This window comes from Oryctolagus cuniculus, chromosome 5, assembly GCF_051225735.1.
Source record: "Oryctolagus cuniculus isolate XC-2025 breed Fujian yellow rabbit chromosome 5, ASM5122573v1, whole genome shotgun sequence".
Taxonomy (NCBI): domain Eukaryota; kingdom Metazoa; phylum Chordata; class Mammalia; order Lagomorpha; family Leporidae; genus Oryctolagus; species Oryctolagus cuniculus.
The window spans coordinates 142,975,917-142,998,675 of NC_142871.1; the positions used below are offsets into that span (position 1 = coordinate 142,975,917).

Sequence of the window (22,759 nt, forward strand, 5' to 3'; positions counted from 1 at the left end):
ACTGATGGATGAGACCCTTGAACTGCAGGGTGTGGGCACAACCAGGAGGAGAGAGGCTCATTAGGGGATTCACAGGGGGAGAGAAAGGCATAAACAAGCAGAGGAGAATAGGATTATCTGGCTTTAGTTGTGTTTAGAAAATTGTAGCTAGTCCTGCATGTTGGAAAGCTGTTGGACCACCCACAGGAGCCTGAGCTTTCTACTCTGGGTACTGTGTGTTTCTGCATGTTAGGGGCAGTCCTTTGCTGCCCAAGTGATGGAGGAGTCCCTAGCACGGAGTGAATGGCATCAGCTCAGCCATCCCCACAGTGGCTGGGATGCTTGAGCTCCCTGGTGCATTGGCTTCCCATTCTTGCTTTCTGACAGCTTCCCACGCAGAGTTCCACTGTCACATCTGGAGCAAAGCCAGGGTGAAGCCAGGCTGAATGCTGAAGGTGTACCTGGGAGTCCAGTAACCTGGTACCTGACAATGGCAGGCAGATTCAGGACTTCCAGGGGTCTGAGTGACCAAGGATAGGGCTTTCAGGAGCTCATATTTATGAGGGTCCAAGGGGAGTATGGGGAAGTGCTGAAGAGGAGGTAATCCTCCTGGCTCCCCTGGAAACATTTGTGGGCACCATGCGAGGTGCTCATATTTGCTTCTGGGGCCTCCACATCATCACCCTCATAGCATTTGGCATCTGCTTGTTCAGTCAGCTGGATAAGAAAGATGTCCAGGCTTGTAAGAAAATTTTCATGTGGCCCCTGGTTAAAGCCAGACATCAGGAGAGTACAGTCTATAATGGTGGTCACACTTTTGCTCCTGAATTAATCACATACCCTCCCCCCAAGCCTTGTAAGCTCTCAGGTTACCCCCTGGACACTGCAGTAACCCCTGCATCTTTGGGAAGGTGTTAAACTAACTTTTGACTAGTTGGGTCATTGAAGACCCCAAGAGGGTATTCAGCTCTTCCAGAGAAGCATAGAATGGCAAAGGGGATACAACAGGTGACCCACAGAGTGGAAAGTCACTAGGAAGGCTTCCTGGAACAGATGCCTGTAAGCCACGGTGAATCAGGGTCAGACTCCATGGGCTGACTGTTCCTCCACACTCAACACTCACCCTTCAACTGTCCCTTTAGCCTTTCTCCTATGATCTTGGACACATTCACTTGGAAAGCACCAAGATCAGGAGGATTCTAGTAGCTGGGATTTGTGAACATTTACTCTGGCTTCTATGAAACTCACTTTCCCTTCTGAAGAGATGGAAGTCACCTTCCAGGTTGAGTTCAGGTACCTGCTTCCTAGGCTGTCTGGATTCCTGCTACACACATTGATCTCATAAGGGGAGCCATGAGCCAAACCCTCAGTGCTGCTCCAGCCTTCTCTCCACCTTCCAGGTACAAGTGTTGGGCACCTAGAAGCTGGTCTAGCCATGAGGACATCTGGGGACAGTGTCCAGGACAGGTAGAAGCCAAGGAAGGCCCCCTTCAGGGCAATGTGGGGGCATTTATTGAAGAGGGAGGTGCCTGTTGACAGAGGCAGAGCCCCTGCAGCCCACAGGAAGCAGTCTCATCACTGCATTGGGCCAGCTGGGTCTTAGCACTACCCTGATGCCCCACTGCTACAGGGATCCTAGGTGAGTAATGAGGGGACCTAGAAAAATCTATAAAGTTAAATACTGTACACAGAAAGAGCAGTGTTGTAGTTCCTGGAGTGGGATGAAAATATATGTCTAGAATAAGTTTACAGTTGTGATAGACAGCATTAAAACTATATGGTTCTATAATGGTGTGACCACCATTATAGACTGCACTCTCCTGAGGTCTGGCTTTAACCAGGGGCCATATGAAGACTTTCTTACAAGCCTGGACATCTCCTCTATCCAGCTGACTGAACAAGCAGATGCCAACTGCTATGACGGTGATATACTCTAATCAATAGTAGTACATCATATGACACTTCTAAGGAAGCAAATCTTAAGTGCATTTACCTAACATGGTAAATAAAGGCAATTATGTGAGGTGATTAACATGTTAATTCACTTGACTGTAGTAATCATATATATGTATATATAGATGTGAAGGAACACATCATAATGTACATCTTTATAGATGCAATAAAATACAGAAGTTGCAGTCCTATAAGGCCTTCTTCTTCTGATATATTATATGTTTAAGTTTTAGAAATATAGGTGTGCATGAGCATCCTTCTAAGCCTCTTGAGTGAAGTCATTAACAAAACTACTTGAGACAGCATTGTGATGCAGCAGTTTAATTCACCAATTACAATGAAAGCATCCCTTGTTAGAGCTATTGTTTGTGTACTGACTACTCTGCTTCCAATCGAGCTTCCTTCTAACATGCCTGGAAGAGCCATGGTTAATGGCTCTAGTACTTGGGCTCCTACCGCCTATGTGGGAGACCTGCATAGGGTTCCAGGCTCTGGCTTCAGCCTGGCCCTGCCATAGCCATTACAGACATTTAGGGAATGACCCAATAGAAAGAAGGTCTCTCTTTGTCTTTCCCTCCCTTCTTCCTCCCTTCTCACTGTCCCTTTCAAAGAAATGCAGTAAATCTTTTAGATGTATCTATTTATTTGAAAGAGCTCCAGAGAACTCGGGGTGGGGGGAGACACAGAGAGAGACATCTCCCATCCTTTGGTTCACTCCCCATATGCCCACAATGGCCAGGGCTGGGCCAGATGAAAGTCAAGAGAGCTTTCTCCAGGTCTCCCATGTGCATAGCAGGGGCCTAAGCACATGGACCATCCTTTGTTGCTTTCTGGAGGTCATCAGTAAGGGGGGTTGAATCAGAAGTGCATCAACCAGGACACAAACCATCATCCACATGGTTGCTGGCATCGCAGGCAGTGGTCTCACCCTTTGTGCCCACAACGCTGGCACCTAAAGCTTTAAAACATACATCTGGAATGCTATTTGTTTAAATTTTATGAATATAAAGAGTGCAAATTGCAAGTATTTCATAGATACAGTTATAAAAAGATAACCATACTTCCTTCCCTCTCTCCATTAACCCCCTCCTTCTTTTCTTTTTTCCCATTAATTTTTGCAATAATGTACTTTCAATTTACTTTATAATCACAGGCTTAACACACCACTAACCATATGTTGAACATAGTATTATGCTTTAAAAAATACCCACATAGTTCATTGCCAAGTACTTGTCCATCGCATTATCAAGACTTTCTAAATGTATTAAAATATTTTTCCAACTGTTGTTTATTGCTTTTTTGCATCCTATAGTCACTGTTCCCCTAATATTGTATTTTTGTGGTTCTTGTTTTATTATTACACTTTTCCTTACTTATGTGATGTACTTTCTACTCTGATAATAGAAACACAATGTATGTCTAGCAAAGTTTTATTATCATGTATTTATTTTATTTGGGTCATGTTACAGGTTAACATTCATGCAGTCAAATGTATTGGTATTTTGTTTCTCTAACCATTATAACAGGTCTTATAACAAATCATTTAGATATTCTCTAATATTTTTCTCTGGTCCATACATATAGGTCCTTTGGATTTATTGATATCTGAAATAGTCTTATTTTTTATTTTTTTTAAATTTTGTTTATTTTTTTTGACAGGCAGAGTTAGACAGTGAAAGAAAGAGACAAAGATAAAGGTCTTCTTTCTGTTGGTTCACCCCCCAAATAGCTGCTATGCCTGGCACACTGCACTGATCTGAAGCCAGGAGTCAGGTGCCTCCTCCTGGTCTCCCATGTGGGTGTAGTGCCCAAGCACTTGGGTCATCCTCCACTGCCTTCCTGGGCCACAGCAGAGAGCTGGACAGGAAGAGAAGCAACCGGGACAGAATCTGGCACCCCAACTGGGACTAGAACCCAGGGTGCTGGCGCCGCAGGCACTAGTGAGCCACAGCACTGGCCTGAGATAGTCTTATACACGTTGCAAAATGAGTTTCTCACTTGTATCTTGCTCTCATATAATGAGCTTCCCTGGATTTATGTTCTGAATGCCCCATCTTCCTCTCTTTTCAGAAACTTTTCCCTGATTTCAATTTCCTTTTGCTTCTATTCCCCTGTCTTCTACCCTCCACACACTAATGCAGGAAACATTTATGCAGGCTCAAGTGAAATTCATCTAAGAAATCCTGTATTGCACATCTTTTTTCTTTTTTTAAAGATTTTTATTTATTTATCTGACAGGCAGAGTTACAGACAGAGAGAAACGTCTTCCCTCTGTTGATGCATTCTCCAAATAGCTGCCATGGCTGGAACTATGCCAATCCGAGGCCAGGAGCCACGTGCCTCCTCCTGGTCTCCCACATGGGTGCAGGGGCCCAAGCACTTGGGCCATCCTCCACTGCCTTCCCAGGCCACAGCAGAGAGCTGGACTGGAAGAGGAGCAACCAGGGCTAGAACCCAGCACCCATATGGGATGTGGGTGCCACAGGTGGAGGATTAACCTAGTGTGCCATGGCAACGGCCCCATGCACATCTTTTTCAATACATCTGTTTCTAGTTTCTATCTTTTTTTTTCCTTTAAAAAACCTTTGAAATATCCAATTTTCCATGTTTTCATTTCTTGCCTCCAGGATATCAACAGCAATATTTTCTCAAGGCATTTCTCAGGCTTAAAATCCACCTCCTCCACTTGAAGTTTCTGTGTAATAAAACTTCTAGGGGAATCCACTATCCCCGCATCCTCCTGCACCTTAGTTCTCGGGCTTCTGTAGCACTGGGACCCTCATGTCTTCCTGCATGTTTCAGACAACTAATTTGCAGTCTGCTTTCCCTTTTCTTCCTCCTTTGGATATTGTCAGAAGTTTGATTTTATAACATTCTAATTTGCACAAATGCTTTTTTCCTCCGTATATACATTTTCCAAATGAATCTACTGACTACAACAATTTCCACTACCAATACTGAGTTAACTTCAAAAATTTGTGAAAAATAGTATTATGCCATGAAACCATTTTAGCTCAAAAATTAAAATCAATGCACTTTTTTTTTACAATGTGAACTTTTGTGGACTTCGTGAACATCCTTTTGGTATGTAGACATCATCTAAATTTTTAACACAAGCTTGGAATAATTTTTAGTTTCAGACCCACTACCAAATTGCATAGTAAGTATTTTAAATCTGACACAGTTGCAACACATAAATAGTACAGCCTTCAAATGTTTTCTTATTCCAGTGGTCCCATACCTTTGACTGACTCCATGCAGTTAGTTATTGAGTTCTGAGATGTTAAATGATAATATCTTCAGCTTCTCTAACCACCCATGAGCCCACATCAATTCCACCCCATATTATTTCTTTCTTTCTTTCTTTCTTTCTTTCTTTCTTTCTTTCTTTCTTTCTTTCTTTCTTTCTTTCTTTTTTTGTGAGAGAGAGAGAGAAAGGTCTTCCTTCCGTTGGTTCACCCCCAAATGGCTGCTATGGCTGGCACACTGCACTGATCTGAACACAGAAGCCAGGTGCTTCTTCCCAGTCTCCCATGCATGTGCAGGGCCCAAGCAATTGGGCCATCCTCCACTGCCTTCCTGGACCACAGCAGAGAGCTGGACAGTAAGAGGAGCAACCGGGACAGAATCCAGCGCCCTGAACGGGACTAGAACCCCAGGGTGCTGGCGTTGCAGGTGGAGGATTAGCCCAGCGAGCTGTGGCACCGGCCCCATATTATTTCTTACCAAAACCATTGCCTCCTTTAATGTATTTCCCCTATTCCAGTGGGGATCATTATTGAACAAAACATAAACATGCTATAATTTTAACACTCTGTTGGTATTTCATATTTTTTTTTGACAGGCAGAGTGGATAATGAGAGAGAGACAGAGAGAAAGGTCTTCCTTTGCCGTTGGTTCACCCTCCAATGGCCACCATGGCTGGCGCACAGCGGCTGGCGCATCACGCTGATCCAAAGCCAGGAGCCAGGTACTTATCCTGGTTTCCCGTGGGGTGCAGGGCCCAAGCACTTGGGCCATCCTCCACTGCACTCCTGGGCCACAGCAGAGAGCTGGCCTGGAAGAGGAAGAACCAGGACAGAATCCGGCGCCCCAACTGGGACTAGAACCCGGTGTGCTGGCGCCTCTAGGCAGAGGATTAGCCTATTGAGCCATGGCGCTGGCCTCTCACATTGTTCTTAAGACAAAGTCCTATGTTTACAGAATGACATACGGGGAATTTGACCAGAATTGTATATTTAAAATGCGTTGCTTGGTGTGTGTGTTTGTGTGTGTGTGTCTCCTAGGCATGAAGTAGCTCTGGCCACCAACACAGTATCAAGCTAGGATGAAAAGGGGGCTGTCCTGCTCTGCCTCTGACTGATAAGAGAGCAACAACCTGAATGAGGTCTCCCTTTGCCCCATGCTGAGGGGTGGGGGTTGTTCATAAAGCAGTCGTTGAACTTGCCCAGCCAGTGAGGTCCCATACAGAAGCCTTCCCATTTGATTCAGAAAATAGGTGGAAGGGGGCAGCACTGTGGCATAATGGGTAAAGCCACAGCATGCAGTGCTGGCATCCCACATGGGTGCCATTTCGAGTCCCAGCTGCTCCACTTCTGATCCAGCTCTCTACTATGGCCTGGGAAAACAGTAGAAGATGGCCCAAGTCCATGGGCCCCTATAGCCTGGCTCCTGGCTTTGGATCGGCGCAGTCCCGGCTGTTGCAGCCAATTGGGGAGTGAACCAGCAGATGGAAGACCTCTCTCTCTCTCTCTCTCTGCCTCTCCTTTTCTCTCTGTGTGACTCTTTCAAATAAATAAATAAGTCTTTGAAGAAAATAGGTGGAGCAACTGACAGTTGTTATGCTTGTGTAGGAAATACCTTATAATTAACCAAGAAAACTTTACTATAACTTAAAATGCATTATAGGAGGTTCAAGAAACATTAATAAGCTACTATATACTGGCAGTGAGTGAAGTTACCAGACCAGGAATTTATGGAAGCCATGTTTCATAGCCAAAAGTTCGCTATGATACTTAACCAAAAGATCCTCTAGTACTGTACTAGTTATATGCAGTCCTTGGGCCCCTGCAGCCGCATGGGAGACCTGGAGGAAGTCCAGCCTCCCCCACCGCCCTTGCAGTCCCTGTGACCTGCCTGCCTGCCGGGAGCTTCGGCCCTCGGGCAGCTTCCCCCGCCGTGGGCTGTGCGCATTTCCCCGAAGTCCCTGTCTCCATGCGGTACCTGGGCTGGGATTTAATCCTGCTTAGTTCTCACACCCGACGGCGGGGCTGCCAAGACACTCGCTCTCGGACATGGAAGGTAAGACCTTCATAGCAGAGATGAGCGGCCACTTCTCTCACCTAGGAAGCCCAAGGCCATCTTGTGATGAACACGAGTTTCCCTGAGGTCCCAACAGAGAATCCCAGGACACCTCTAGCCGCCCAGCTCACAATAACTGTAACCTAGCAACGCCCTTAAACACAAGTGCGCAAGCACGTCTCTAGAGGGCAGTTGCTGTGCCTGCGCACAGAAGTCTGGAGGCCGAGTGTGCTTAGTGCGCATGTGCATGGTTCCCACCTAGTAAAGCTGAGGGATTAGATTGTTTACAGATGTTGGTGGACTTGACCGAGTGTTGGGGTCATTGTGGGAATGAAACACTCGTGCTGTGGAAGCCCTCTGCACTGACCAGGACTCAGGTGACATGGGATTTCAGGATGCTGAAGGCCTCGTCAGGAGTAGACGCCCTTAAAATCCCTCTCCACATCTCCTGTTCCTCCGTTTATGCTCCCGCCATGTCCCCCTGAGTCCTGAGCGGTTTCAGTGGGAATTTAACAGATGTGAAGACAAAATTATAGAATGCATGGATCAGGAGAAAAAAAGAATAAAAAGCAGAACATCTAATGGAACACAATGAAAAAGCCAGAAACGGGAAAAACAGGAATTTCAAGTAAAACAATGGGGCATCTTAACATACCATCAAATCATGAACTGTTTGTGGGACAAGTGAACATTCATTTTAGAAAGTTTATAAATATTACACCATGTTTCAAAATAATGCATGGATCAGCTAAAAATCCAATTAAGGGAAATAACAGTAAAATCTAAAAGTAAAGAAAATGTAAAAGCTGGGCAAATGCAAGAGGCCTGAAGACATTTTTTTTCTGGAAGGCCTGCTTTGATTTCTTAAGATTGACCTAGATGGCACATGTGCCAGTTTATGAAATCACAGAGGACAATGTTATCTTCAGATCTGTTAAATTCCCACTGAAACCGCTCAGGACTCAAGGGGACATGGTGGGAGCATAAACTGAGGAACAGGAGATGTGGAGAGGGATTTTAAGGGCGTCTACTCCTGACGAGGCCTTCAGCATCCTGAAATCCCATGTCACCTGAGTCCTGGTCAGTGCAGATGGCTTCCACAGGCTCCAGTGTTTCGTTCCCACAATGACCCCAACACTTGGTCAAGTCCACCAACATCTACTACCCTCTGTAGGCGCGAAGCGCACTTGTGTTTAAGGACGTTGCTAGGTTACAGTTATTGTGAGCTGGGCAGCTAGAGGCACCCTGAGATTCTCTGTTGGGACCTCGAAGGAAACCCGTGTTCATCACAGGACGGCCTTAGGCTTCCGAGGTGAGAGAAGTGGCTGCAAAAGCTTTTGGGAATATAATCTATCTAGCGTTTTCATACATATTTATACATAGGTACATACCATTATAAATTTATTTTATTTATATATACATCCATATATATTTTCAATGTTTTGGAGGATATATATATATCCTAAAAGTGTTTAAATAATATTAAATAGTTGTTCATGGAGTAAAAATAGCTAAGTCTTTCTTTTTTTGTAAAAATTGAGTTTATTTATTTGAAAGAGTTACACAGAGGAAGACACAGAGACAGAGAGGTACTCCACGCATTGGCTCATTCCACAGATGGCCACAAATTGACTGGACTAAAGCCAAGAGCCAGGTTCCCCCATGGGTAGCAGAGGCCCAAGCACTTTGGCCGTCTTCTTCTGTTTTACCCAGGGTATTAGCTGGAAGTTGGGTCAGAAGTGCAGCCACTAGGACACAAACTGGCACCCATATGGAATATTAGGATCACTGGCAGCAGCTTTATCTGCCACACCATTAGTTATCACAAAAATTTGTTTTTTCACCCTAAACATGGGCAATAGGAATAATTACATTTATCTAAATTTCTCCAACTGTTAATTAACCTAGTTATGAATATTTTGTTTACCAAACTTAGCATTAAAATAACATGTTAAAAATACAATCTGTCTTCTGGATATAATGAAAATGTAAGAATATGTCTTTTAATGAGTGAATATTTTTAAGGGTTTTTAAGGAAACACTCTAATATTCAAAGACAAACATTGATATAATACCTCTCCTCCCAAGGGTTTCCTATACTTTATATTCACAAGCTTTTTTTCCATTTTTGTTCATAAAGTTTCAGGATAGGCTGGAAGTAAACTAGACTAATTTTACAACAATGATTAGAGTTATGCTGCTCATTTCAGACTTTCATTAGAATCAGTGGCTTAGACATAACTCTTTTACCTTAGAGTTATAACAGCAACAACATGTAAAATCTGCAAGTAGCTTAGTTCTGGATCTCCATTAAACTTCATGGTTCTCCATGCAGTGCAGAGACTTCTGTGGATGAAACCTGCTCACCACTTTTCAGTTAGCGACTTAGCATCCTAGGATCCATTACTGCTTTCCCTTCACACTGTGTTGCTGTAACTCTCTAAGCCCCGTCCTGCTTAGAGGACAGCAGAAAAACCTACAAATATTCCTTTTTTAAGATTTATTTATTTTATTTGAAAGTCAGAGTTATACAGAGAGAAGCAGAGAGAGAGAGAGAGAGAGAGAGAGAGAGAGAGAGAAGTCTTCCATCAGCTGGTTCAATTCCCAGATCGCTGCAAGGGCCAGAGCTGAGCCAATCAGAAGACAGGAGCCAGGAGCTTCTTCCAGCTGAGCCAGGAGCTTCTTCCAGGTCTCACATATGGGTGCAGGGGCCCAAGGACTTAGATCATCTTCCACTCTTTTTCCAGGCCATAGCAGAGAGCTGGATCAGAAGTGAAACAGCCAGGTCTTAAACCGGCACCCATATGTGATGCCGACACTGCAGGCGGTAGCTTTACCTGCTAAGCCATAGTGCCAGCTCCTCAAGTATTTCTTAAATACTTATTTATTTGAAAAAGTTACAGGTGGTGTTGGAGGAAGGCAAGTAGATCTTCCATCTGCCGGTTTACTCACCAGAAGGCTGCAAAAGTCAGAGATGGGCCAGACCAAAGTCAAGAGCATCAGCCAAGTCTCCCACATGTGTGGCAATAGCCCAAACACCTGGACCCTATTCTATTGCTTTTCTTAGGTCGTTATTGGGGAGTTGGATTGAAGTGGAGCCTCTGGGACACAAACTCTTGCCCACATGGTATACTGGTGTTGCAGGTGGCAGTTGTATCCACCACACCACTATTCTAGTCCCTATTACCAAGCACTTTTGATAAGAAATTTTCAAACCATAGCACAAGTTTTATAACTGATTTAGTCATTTGCCATTTTGGCTTATGCATTGGAAACATGAGGACATTACAAATGCAAGTGAAACATCCCCCAAGTTTCCAGCAAAATCACCATACAGTGTGTGTGAGATCTGTTACTATGAGGCAGTTGAATTTGTGGGGTTTTGTCATGTCTCATCAGTCAATGAAGCTTCTGGTTCATTCCTGTATGTGGCCTTCCCAGTACCCTTTTTGAGTTTAAAGCAGTTTATCCAAATATATTGTCCAAAGACTGGTGATTCTATGTGGGAGATTAGGGTACTGGATAATGCGTCTGTTTTATTTCTAACAAAATGTTCATGCTGAATGGAGACTTGGGCCCCATGATTCAGGATCCACTCTTCTGCCCAAACGTTCTCCCTGGAGCTTCATAGTAGAGGCAAAGGAGTCCTAGAATGGTAAAGGCCCTAACTTTTCATGGCCCAAGCAATTATTGATCCTCTGGTCCAGAGTGACCAAGATTGAGTGATGCTAACTCACCTCATGTGTAAGCTACGAAGCCTGAGTGATAGTGCAAGTTTTATATAAACTTTGAGAAGGAAGATGTGAGTAGTAGAGAAAGATAGACAAGGGCCTAGGAAATGATACTTATTGGAGGGATCTTGGAGATGTGACTTTCAGTGAAGGGCTAACTTGTCATATCTGAAACATCACTCCCTTACACACTCCCATTGCTTCTTTCTGTCTTTGTTATTCCCAGAATTTGTACTGTTTGAAACCTATCCTCTAAATGCATTTTGTATTTGGAGATAATGCTGAAACCCCCTGTATCCTGATAGTTTTTTCTGGTGGCTCAGGAACTGTCAGGTTCTTTGTACCATATAAGAAAGATTAAACAAAATGTGCTCTAGGACATTGACTGTTGACAAATGTCAAATGATTAATAGATGTCAGATACCATGGCATTTTAAGTAAAAGCATTTACTTTACAGAAATTGGAAACCAATGCTCTTGATGTTCAATCAGTTTAAAGTGGCAGCAGTCTTGCTGACATCTTTGCTGACATAGTTGGCATGAATCATGCCCTTGAAAATGTCTATGTGAAGTTCTCTTGATTGTATTTGGCATATAATCAAATTTTTCCATACTCAGCAAAGTATATCAGCATTTGATGTATTAGAAATTAACAGATGTATTTTGATGTCATTTTATTTGTAATTTTAAAGTATTTATTTTAAAGGCAGAGCATGAGAGAAGGAGAGAGAAAGATGTTCCATCTGCTGGTTAATTCACCCACCAAATGTCCCTAATAGCCAGGGCTATTCCAGGCTGAAGCCAGGAGGCAGGAATACATCTGGGTTTCATAGGAGGGTAGCAGGAATCCAAATATGTATCCATCATCAGATGATGTATTTTAAGTATGTAATAGCAAGGACACAACCCAAGAATTTGCATATGGGATGTAGTTGTCCCAAGCAGTAGTCTAACCTGTATTCAACCATCTCAAGTCTGGTAGTTTGTCCTGATTCTTACCTAGACCTTGTATCTCCAACAGGCAAGTCCAAGATTTCTCCATAATGTCACTATTTAATAAAGTAAATAATTTTACTTTATTTTTTATTTATTTTTATTATTTTATTTAATAATTTTCAAAGTGTGTTGGTATCATATATATTGATATTCCCATTAACCTAAGGATAACTAGATTTAATCACTGCCAATTACTATAATTTTGTGTGCTCTTTCAAAAAGTCTTCTGCCTGTTTTCAATTGTAAAGTGCTAGTTCTCCACAGGGAGGTTGATTTTTATTTTGTTTCTCCAGCTAAGGTGTCGTTCATTCTGCATTTGCATGATCTTCCTTAGCACTGTGGACTCTAGGAGCAAGTCAGGCCAATTCTCTCATGATTCTCTGCATTCAGCTTCTCATCCAGGTAAAACTGTAGAGAACTCTACATATTTCCAAGGCCAAAGAAAATTAATACATCTCCAGTAAGGTGATTGATTATTTCTTATTTTGTTTTATATCACTTTATAGGAGATTTGTGAGGGCTTTTAAATTAAAATGAAAAAAAAAATAAATGTGATAAGGTAAAACTGTCATGGTTATAAGAAATTAGAGCCATCAAAGCTGATTGCATATTGGTCTCCAGGTCTTCTGATGCCACACTAAAGGCATATTTTTTACATAGGATTAAAATCAGAGTTTAGAATTTGCGAAATTCCTATGGGATATGAAGTCTGAAATGGTCTTTATTGGTTGTATAGATGATATGTAGAAGTGGTGAATGCCAGCCTACAAATAAACATGCGACATTCTGCAGTGGTGAGAGTTACCCTCTGCTAATATACAAGTCAATGAAGTTTTTCAAAAATTGCTAAAATAGCTTTTGGGAGATGGTACTGCATTTATGGATCAGACCAGGAATTTGTGGAGAACAGAATCTGCTGCAGGTTCTCAGACAGCTCTGTATACATTTCTTCTAGCCAGTCTCTATGGGTTGTTTGTGTTGCAGACTTTTCCTAAGTTATATTTTCAGGCTGATATTCCGTTCTTCATTCATACTTCAAACAACTCACAGTAGTTTCAATTGAATTATTCAAACATGTGTCAATATCATGTTATATTCTTTAGTTGTCGCTTTGCTTGATTATTGTCATATTAAATATTACATATGTGTGTATTTGTATGTGTATATGTGAGTTAAAGAGACACAAGAGAGACAGGTAGGCCAGGAGAGACAAAAGAGAAAACCTCTTATCCACAGACTTACTCCTCCAAATACCCACAGTAACCACAGCTGTATCAAGGCTGAATCAAAGAGCCAGGAATGTACTCCTGTCCTCCACATATGAGTGACAGAAGCCCAATATCATATCATGAGTTATCACTACTGCCTCCCAACATCTACATTAGCAAAAACCTGTCATTGGAAACAGCTGCGAATCAAACCAAGCACTCTGAAGTGGGATTAGAGTCTTTATAAATTTTATCCATTTATATAAAGGACTAGATTTCCTTTATTTCATATATACATGTTTTTTAAATAATTATTTTATTTATTTATAAGGCTAAGTAGAGGGAGAGAGACAGAGACAAAGAGATATCTTCTATCTGCTGGTTCAATCCCTAAATGGCCACAATGGCTGGGATTGGGCCAGGCTGAAGCTAAGAGGCAGGTGCTTCTTCCAGGTCTCCTGCTTGGATTCAAGGCCCAAGCACTTGGGTCTTCTTCTGCAGCTTTCCTATGTACATTAAAAACAAAAATGACATTTTGATATGCGATGATCTTTAACAGCCCTTCTCTTGACTGTTGAGGAACTGTTTTTTTCGTACTAATTGTTGAACTCTTAATAGTTGGATTAATCTTATGACTATAACGTTAACTATAAATAGATCTTGGTAAAAATAATTGGAATAGGAAAGGAAGGAGGAAGAAGAGTGGGAGAATGGGCAGGAGGAATTGTAGGATGGAAAAATCACTATGTTCGGGTGCAGGCAAGATGGCAGAATAGGAAGGGAGCACACTGATAGTCCGGGAAGAGACAGTTTAATAAAAGTGGAGATACTGCAGGTTCAAGGAAGAGTAGGGGAGGAAACAGCAGAAGAAACTCTTCTGGAACGCGTGATTCACAGTGGACCTGCATGGAGAGCGTGGGAGCCCACAGTTTGGGACACCAGCGGCAGACTCAACACACCAGCGCTGGAACGTGAGGTGAGCCGAACCTCAATAGCCCGAGACACCGGCAGGCAAGTGGAGAGAGGATACTAGAGGGAACGACCCCCCGGGGGGGGGTTCACCAGGCTAACTGGAAGAGAGAGAGAGAGAAAAAAAACAGGTGACTGGTACGGACACGGGTTTCTCTCTCTCTGCTCACCTCTCAAGGGTGAGCAAGACGAAGAGCAGGTGCCATCTTGGACATACGTCATAAGCAGAGCGACCTCAGGTCTGCACCGGCCCTGAGCCTAGCAGAAAAACCTGACTCTGGGCAGGGTGAATTAACAGGAGATTAGGACCTAGTAAATTTGTGGTGCTACTGAACTGAGACTGTGAAAAAAAGAGACGGTGGGGGAGAGAACTCACGGAATTCACGTGAGTACTCTCCAGAGACGCTACAATTCCGTAACTTTGGCAACCCAGTGGGAGACTGAAGGAGAATCTGAGCCCACCCTGAGGGCCGAACAGATTCCCTGTGTGGTCCTTGGGAAAGAGCTTCCGATCTCTGGCTCCTGTGGGTATATCATTTGCCTGCTAACTACCTCCAACTTTGTTCAGCTGTGTGGAATTACTTCCCTTTTGAATCAAAAAAATAAAGAGAGAGAGAGAGAGAGAGAGATCTACCATGCCTAACCTGGGAGTGTCACCTTTGGCACACCAAACAGAACTCTCAGGCCACACCCATCTCAAGCCTCTAAGGCTCCATCAAAAACAGACAGTCCACTTAATCTAGAGTCATAGTATAACAAGAAAAAGCACCACAGTGAAGAAACCAAATATCTCCAATATGCCAAATAACAAACGCAAAAACCGAGGTAATAAAAACAAGGAAGTGACCATGACGCCCCCAAATGAAAAAGACCCCAATTCAAGATTATGAAGATGATGACATAGAAGAAATGCAAGAAACAGATCTCAAAAAAATGATAAGAGCATTAAGAAGTTCTCAAAAACAAATTCTTGAACTACAGAAATCCTTAATGGACAAGATAGAAAATCTCTCTCGTGAAAATGAAATATTAAGGAGGAATCAAAATGAAACGAAACAACTAGTACAACAGGAAACTGTGATAGTGACGAGAAATCATAATGAAGTGAAGAATTCAATAGATCAAATGAAAAACACAATAGAGAGCCTAGTCCTAGCCCTCATCTTTACCTTAATGCTAGCCCTTGCTTAAGCCCTAACACTATACCTAACCCTAGCCCTAACCCCAGCCCTGAACATAACCCTAAACTTGACCTAAACCCTAGCACTAAACCTAACCCTAACTCCAAAGACATAACCCTAACACTAAACCTATCCATTACCCTAACCCTAGCTCTAGCCCTAACTCTAATTATAACCTAATCCTAGCCCTAGACCTAGACCCTGCCCTAGACCTAGCCCTCACCTTCACCCTCACCCTAACCCTAATCCTAACCCTAACCCTAACACTAGCCCTAACCAAACCATAGCCCTAGTCCTAAATGTAACATTAACTTTAGCCTTAACACTATCCCTAAGCCTAACTCTAACCCAAACCCTAAACCTAACCATGACCATAACTGTAAAACTACCTCTGAACAAAAACTTAGCCCTAACCCTAGCCCTAACACCAATTTTAACCCTAACACTAGCTATAACCTTATACTTACCACTAGCCTTAAGCATAAATGTAGGCTAACTTTAGCACTAACCCAAGCCCCAACCCTAAACCTAACCATAGCCCTAACCATTACCCAAGAACTAAACTTAGCCCTAATCCTCACCTTAACTTTAGCCCTAAACCTAACCTTAGCCCTAGAACTAACCCTAAACATAATCCTTGCCCTAGCCCTAATCCTAACCTTAAACCTAACACTAGTCCTGACCCTAACACTAGGCTTAAACCTAGCTCTAGTGCCAGCCCTAACCCTAAACATAACCCTAACCTTAGTCTTAACACTAGCCCTAACCATAATTTTAACCCTAACCCTAATCCTAACCATGTCCCTAACCCTAACCCTAACTCTAATCATAAACATAAAAATAACCCTAACCTTAACACTAGACCTAAATCTAACCCTAAAACTAAATCTAAACCTAACCATAAACTTAACCTTACCACAGACCTAACTATAAACCTAATGCTAACGCTAGCCCTAGCCCTAGCTCTAACCCTAACCATAGCCCCAAACCTAAGTCTAGCCCTAGGTCTAACCCTAAACGTAATCCTGACCCTATCCCTAACCCTCACCCTAGCCATACCCTTAACCCTAAACCAATCCCTAACCCTTGAATTAACCTTAGGCCTAGCCCTAACACTAACCCTAACCCTAATGCTAACACCCTAATTCTAACCCTAAACCATAACCCTAAATCCTAAATCCTAGCCCTAACCCTCATCCTAACCCTCACATTAAGATTAGCACTAACCCTAACCCTAGCACTAGCCCTTCTCATAATCATAACCCAAACCTGCAGGAGTCATGTGTCCAAAATGGAAAAAAAAAAAAAAAAAAAAAAAAAGGATATCCAAACTCAGGAATTCTTATTTCACATTCTTAGCCAAAAAAGTAACAGACAAACATTTAAAAATATCAAATTAAACACCTTACAATTAAAAAATGAAATAAAATGTGTCCTGGTCAGGGAAGTTAGGAGGAAAAGAACTGCTTTTTTATCACTTTGTACCAACCAAAATCAGACAATGAGAACTTGCACTAGCATTTCAGATATTTTAAGAAGAAAACCAAATGCAAACTCATTTTCAAAAAGGTTATTAAGCTCTGTACTAAAAAAGGCTTACATTTTCCTAAAATCACGATTTCCTAAAATCGTGCATCAGAAGTGTAGGTGTTCTTTGTAATTTTCAGAGAATAAAATCCCAGAGGTTGGCAGTTTTCTCTATCTTAATTTATATTATATGGAATATGTTTTTGTTGATGAAAGAAAGATAAATAAATAAATTTTAAAAATGAGAATCTGGAAGGGGGCTGTGCATGGACAAAAGAATAAAGCAGACAGTATAAAGCCAAAAAGTAAAGAAATTGAGGAATGCAAATGATGACATGCAGGAGTGTTGAATTTAAAAGAAAAACAGTGAGACATCCAATTTCATGAATTCCTTTTTCAGGTTCTAAGCCAAGAGAGGAACAAACATTTTTAAAAATCTAAAATAGAAGGGAGAAAGAAGAGCACCTTTGGTAACAGGAAGTGGGCGGAGACTCTCTGAAGAGCACTCTTAGGCTAGGGACCATCGTGGAAGTGAAAAGACCTTTCTTTTTATCAACTTCATTTGTCTTCCAAGTATGGAGAATTCTAGAGGCAAGGAGAGAACCGCCACAGGATGGTCGAGGGAAGAAGAAGAGTGGGCCTTAACTCAACCAAGCACATCTTTACCAAGAACATCAGAAAAGGAGGGGAACAAACGAAAAAGATCTATGAAAGATGATAAAGTTGCCTGTCCTAAGGAAAGGGGACAGTGTGATGGCAACCCAAAACCTCGGAAGAAGGTACCAATTCCTCCGTTACCTGTAGATCTGCCACCCATCGACCTGGTTCACAGAGACATTTTGCGGGCCTGCGGTCAACAGCTGAGGTTAAGCACTAAAGGCCCGAAAATAGATCTGTATAAGCGACTATGTGAATATGCTTACCCACACCAGAAGCCTTGTTTACAGGCTATTCCCAGCACAGCAAAGGAGGTCAAGATCAAAACATCCTTACAAATAAAATCAAAGGTGGGCAAAGAGGAAACATCCCGGGAAAGTGCTAAGAAAACAATGTGTTCCGCGGGGACCGACCCCCTGAAGTGGCTCCTCCACTCCAGGAGGGTGTACCTGTGCTCCTGGAGGACATGAATACAGTTGAGGTGACAACTTCTGCCCCAGAGGCTGTGCTAGCCTCTTGGGCCAGAATTGTCGCTGGTGCTGGGAAGAGGAAGGCAGTGGAAACACCCCCAGAGGCCTCCGGTGACAGATGGTGTGTGGTCCATGGGAAAAGTCTCCCTGCAAACACACATGGTTGGGTTCAGCTGCAGTTTCATGCAGGACAAGCCTGGGTTCCTGAGAAGAAAAAAGGAAGAGTGAGTGCACTCTTCTTGCTTCCTGCAAGTAATTTCCCACCCCCATACCTGGAGGACAATATGCTGTGCCCCGAGTGTGTCCACAGGAATAAAATCTTATCAAAAAGCCTTCAATGGGACTAGAATATCAGGATTTAAAGGACATTTACAGCTTCTGCTTCCTTCTTTGACATCATCTAAGTTCTTGAGGAGTAGGGAGCCTGCGGAACCATAGCCATGACTGATGATGTAAATTCAAGGCCCATCCCCTCACAGACCTACCTCATCAAGAACGTCACTACAAGCAACTTTGCAAAGGTACCTCTTGGGCCACCAACACCCTCAACAAGGGCATCTCTGAGTCCATTGTGATGGTTGTGAGCATCAAGCACCCGGAGATCATCCTGCACTTCCTGCTATCATGGGAAGACAAGACTGTCCGTTTGTGTTTGTGTACTCCAAACAGGCCTGTGGGGTCTCCCATCATGTGGTTCTTTTCTCTGTCACCAGCAAAGGAAGTTCATAGCTGAAGCAGTGGTTTCCTGTCCATTCAGCAAATAGTCCACGAGAGCATATAGGCTCTTGAGCTCAACCTGTTGCCTCTTCGTAATTCTGCCTACTGAGATCATGCGTCATATTGTCTGGGTTAGCGTGCAGCATTACTCAACTGCTTTCCATTAGAAAACTAAATTCAGCTTGTAGATTCTGTTTTGTTTCACAGGATTGTTTATCCCCTTCAGACCTTTCACCCTCTCTTTGTGTGAGCAGTAGTGCCTAGAACAGACAGGGGCCAAGTGGTGACAGAAGAGCCGAAAGAACCGAGTCAGGATCAGGACAGAGATCTCTTCCTAGCTTTCACCTGCCAACTTCCTACTATGTGTCAGGTATGATGACAGTAAACAACGGCCACTGTGCATCCTGGCATTCAGAATTATTTCATACATGTTAACATGACTAACGAGTTTCTTTGCTCTCTGAGGGATTATGCATCATTTGGGGAGAAAGCTCGTGTTCTGCTATGTTGTCTGGTTATACCCAAGGTCATTTACTAATGTTCCCTGCTGCTTGATTCTGCTAATGTGATGTGTTCTTTCTCCAGACCCCACTCCTCCTCTCCCTCCTGTGCTCCCAGAATACTTTCAGAAGGAAGAGAGACAAATAATTAAATCTATTTTTTTTAAAAAGGATTTATTTATTATTTGGGGCCAGCACTGTGGCATAGCTGGTAAAGCTACTACTTAACAGCACCAGTGTCGCATATGGGCATTGGTTCGGGTCCTGGCTGCTCCACTTCTGATCCAGCTCCCTGACAATGAACCTGGGAAAACAGTGGATGATGGCTCAAGTACTTGGGCTCCTGCACCCATGTAGGAGACCCAGAAGAAACTCCTGGTTCCTGGCTTCAGGACGCCCCAGCTCTGGCTGTTTTAGCCATCTGGAAAGTGAACCAGAGGATGGAAGGTCTCTCTCCGCAGCCCCCCTCTCCCCGTAACTCTGTCTTCAAATAAATAAATAAAACCAGAAGTTAGGAGCCTCTGTGGGTCTCGTGGTTGCAGCAGCTCAGGCGCTTGGGCTACCTTCTGCTGCTTTTCCAGGCCATTAGCGGGGAGGTGGGACAGGAGTGAAGCATCCGAGACTCTAGCCAGTGCCTATATGGGATGCTGGCGTCACATGCAGCAGCTTCACCTGCTATGCTACAATGCCCACCCCAAATAATTGGATTCGATTATTTTTGCCCCAGATGAATTCCATGGCAGAGGGAGGATAGGGTACAATGATTGAGCTGCTGTGGGGGAGCCCAGAGAAGATCTGCATTCATTCCCCATCTGAATGCTAAAGTCACAACCATGCAGATAGGTCTGGGCCCACAGCTATGTGTGGTGTGAACAACATGTGAAATATAATAGGAACAATAGAAATCTGGAGCCAGAACTTCAAATTTTCCTTGGTTCCAGAAAGGAATGTAAGACTCCATGAGCAGATTCTAAAGTAACTGAGCTGAAGACAGGTTTAGCAAGATATCATTGGTAGAGGCAAAAGGGTCTGTAAAAAAGAAAAACAGCGAACTCCTTGACAGGAATCAACGGTGGATGTGACACATCTCCTGAGGAGGGATAAAGGGACATTTTTAAATTCCAATTTATTACAGTGGCGTTAATTTACCAAAAAATGTTCCATATAAATTTCTGTATGTTAACAAGTTAGAGCTTACAGATTAAAGTTGAAATTTGGCATCTTAATTATGTATACCTAGTACCAGAAGGAACGGTAAACATTGAAATGTGTTTGGCATGATGCAATGGGAAGTCAAACATCACTGGTCATGTGAGTCTAATCACAGGGAAGCAATAGGTCCTGATGACACTACAGTCATTAAGTAACCTTAATACTCAGATGTACTCTTTTCCCCATTTCTAATAAGTGTATCTTTACAAAATAAATTATGCTTCACCATTAAAAAAATCTAAAATAAAATATACCACACAAACATTTTAAAAAGCAATAAATTGTGTCCTGATCTGGGAATTTCAGTTAGTAGCAACAGAACTGGTGTTTTCCAGTCTGTACCAGTGAAACCAGCCAATGAAAAATTTCTCTAGCATTCCTGAATATTTCAAAGCAGAAGGCAAAGGAAGATCCATTTTCAATAAAGAGTAAGGGAGACAGCGCAAAGCCAAAAAAAGAAAGAAAGAAAGAAAGAAAGAAAGAAAGAAAGAAAGAAAGAAAGAAAGAAAGAAAGAAAGAAAGAAAGAAAGAAATTGAGGAATGCAAATGGTGACATGAAGGAATCATGAATTTAAAAAGAAAAAAAAAAGACTGGATATCCAAATTAATGAATTCATATTTCAGGCTCTAAGCCAAGAAATGACAAATATTAAAAGCATATCCAAAATAAATTTACCACACAAAAATTTTAAAAACATGAAAAAATGAAGTGTCCTGGTTAGGGAAGCTTGACTAGTTAGAACAGAACTGTATTTTTTCCAGTTAGTACCACCCAAAATCAGCAAATGAAAAGTTGCTCTAGCATTCCTGATTATTGTAAAAAGCAAACCAGAGGCAAACTTATTTTCAATATAGCTGAGTATCTTCTGTAATAAAAAAAAGGCTTACGTTTTACTCTTCACTAACACATGTATCAGAAGTGTCAGTGTTCATTGCACTTTTTTTGAGTATAAAATCTCCAATGTGGGGTATTTTTTCTATGTTAAGTTATACTATGTGACATATGGTGTTTTTGATGTAAGGAAAATAAAATTAATTCATTTAAAAAATGAAAATCCTTGAGGAAACTGGGCATAGGACAGAAATAAGAGAGACAACGTGAAGCCAAAAAATAAATGCAAATGGCGACATGTGGGAGAAGAGAAAGTAACAGACAAACATTAAAAAAAAAAATAAAAATAAAATAAATTTACCACACAAAACTTAAAAAAAAAAAAAAGAAATTAATGTGTCCTGGTTTAGGGAAGCTCTTTTAGTAGGAACACAACTGGTTTTTCCAAGTTTAAACCAGCCAAAACTGGCCAATGAAAAGTTATTCCAGCATACCTGAGTTTTTTAAAAGGAAAACCAGAAGTAAAGCCATTTCCAATAAACATTAATACCTTCTGTACAAAAAAAGGCTTAAATTTTACTTTTCACAAATACATGTATCAGAAGGGTAGATTTTAAGCCGGCGCCGCGGCTCACTAGGCTAATCCTCCGCCTAGCGGCGCCGGCACACCAGGTTCTAGTCCCGGTTGGGGCGCCAGATTCTGTCCCGGTTGCCCCTCTTCCAGGCCAGCCCTCTGCTGTGGCCAGGGAGTGCAGTGGAGGATGGCCCAGGTGCTTGGGCCCTGCACCCCATGGCAGACCAGGAAAAGCACCTGGCTCCTGGCTCCTGCCATTGGATCAGCGCGGTGCACCGGCCGCAGCGCGCTGGCCGCGGCGGCCATTGGAGGGTGAACCAACGGCAAAGGAAGACTTTTCTCTCTGTCTCTCTCTCTCACTGTCCACTCTGCCTGTCAAAAAAAAAAAAAGGGTAGATTTTATTTCATTTTTTGGAGAATAAAATCTCTAATGTGGGGAGCTTTTCTGTGTTAAGTTATACTATGTGAAATGTGCTTTTCCTGGTCTCCCATGGGGTGCAGGGCCCAAGCACCTGGGCCATCCTCCACTGCACTCCCTGGCCACAGCAGAGAGCTGGCCTGGAAGAGGGGCAACCGGGACAGAATCCGGCGCCCCGACCGGGACTAGAACCCGGTGTGCCGGCGCCACTAGGCGGAGGATTAGCCTAGTGAGCCGCGGCGCCGGCCGAAATGTGCTGTTTTTGATGAAAAAAATACAAATAAAGAAATTTTAAAAACTGAAAAAATCTGTGAGGGGACTGAGCATAGCCAAAAGAATAATGGAGACAGCACAAAGCCAAACAAAACAAAGAAAAAGAGGAAAGCACATTGGGATACACTGGTGCCTTAAATTTAAAAAGAAAAAAAGACCTGAAATCCAAATTCATGCATTCTTATTTCAGGTTCTAAGCCAATAGAGGAACAGACAAGCATTTTTTTAAAAATCCAAAATAAAATATGCCACAAAATAACC

The 22,759-nt window shown here is 42.6% G+C and overlaps 1 long non-coding RNA gene and 2 pseudogenes across 2 annotated transcripts in view; 1 reads left to right on the forward strand and 2 right to left on the reverse strand.

The window, feature by feature from the left end:
- The window catches only part of LOC138849762 (zinc transporter ZIP1 pseudogene), a 36,553-nt pseudogene extending 29,428 nt beyond the window's left edge, over positions 1-7,125 (reverse strand).
- The window catches only part of LOC138849694 (uncharacterized), a 335,854-nt gene that overhangs the window by 95,576 nt on the left and 217,519 nt on the right, over positions 1-22,759 (reverse strand). The window lies entirely within an intron of this gene.
- LOC149126760 (developmental pluripotency-associated protein 4 pseudogene) lies at positions 17,295-18,454 on the forward strand (annotated as a pseudogene).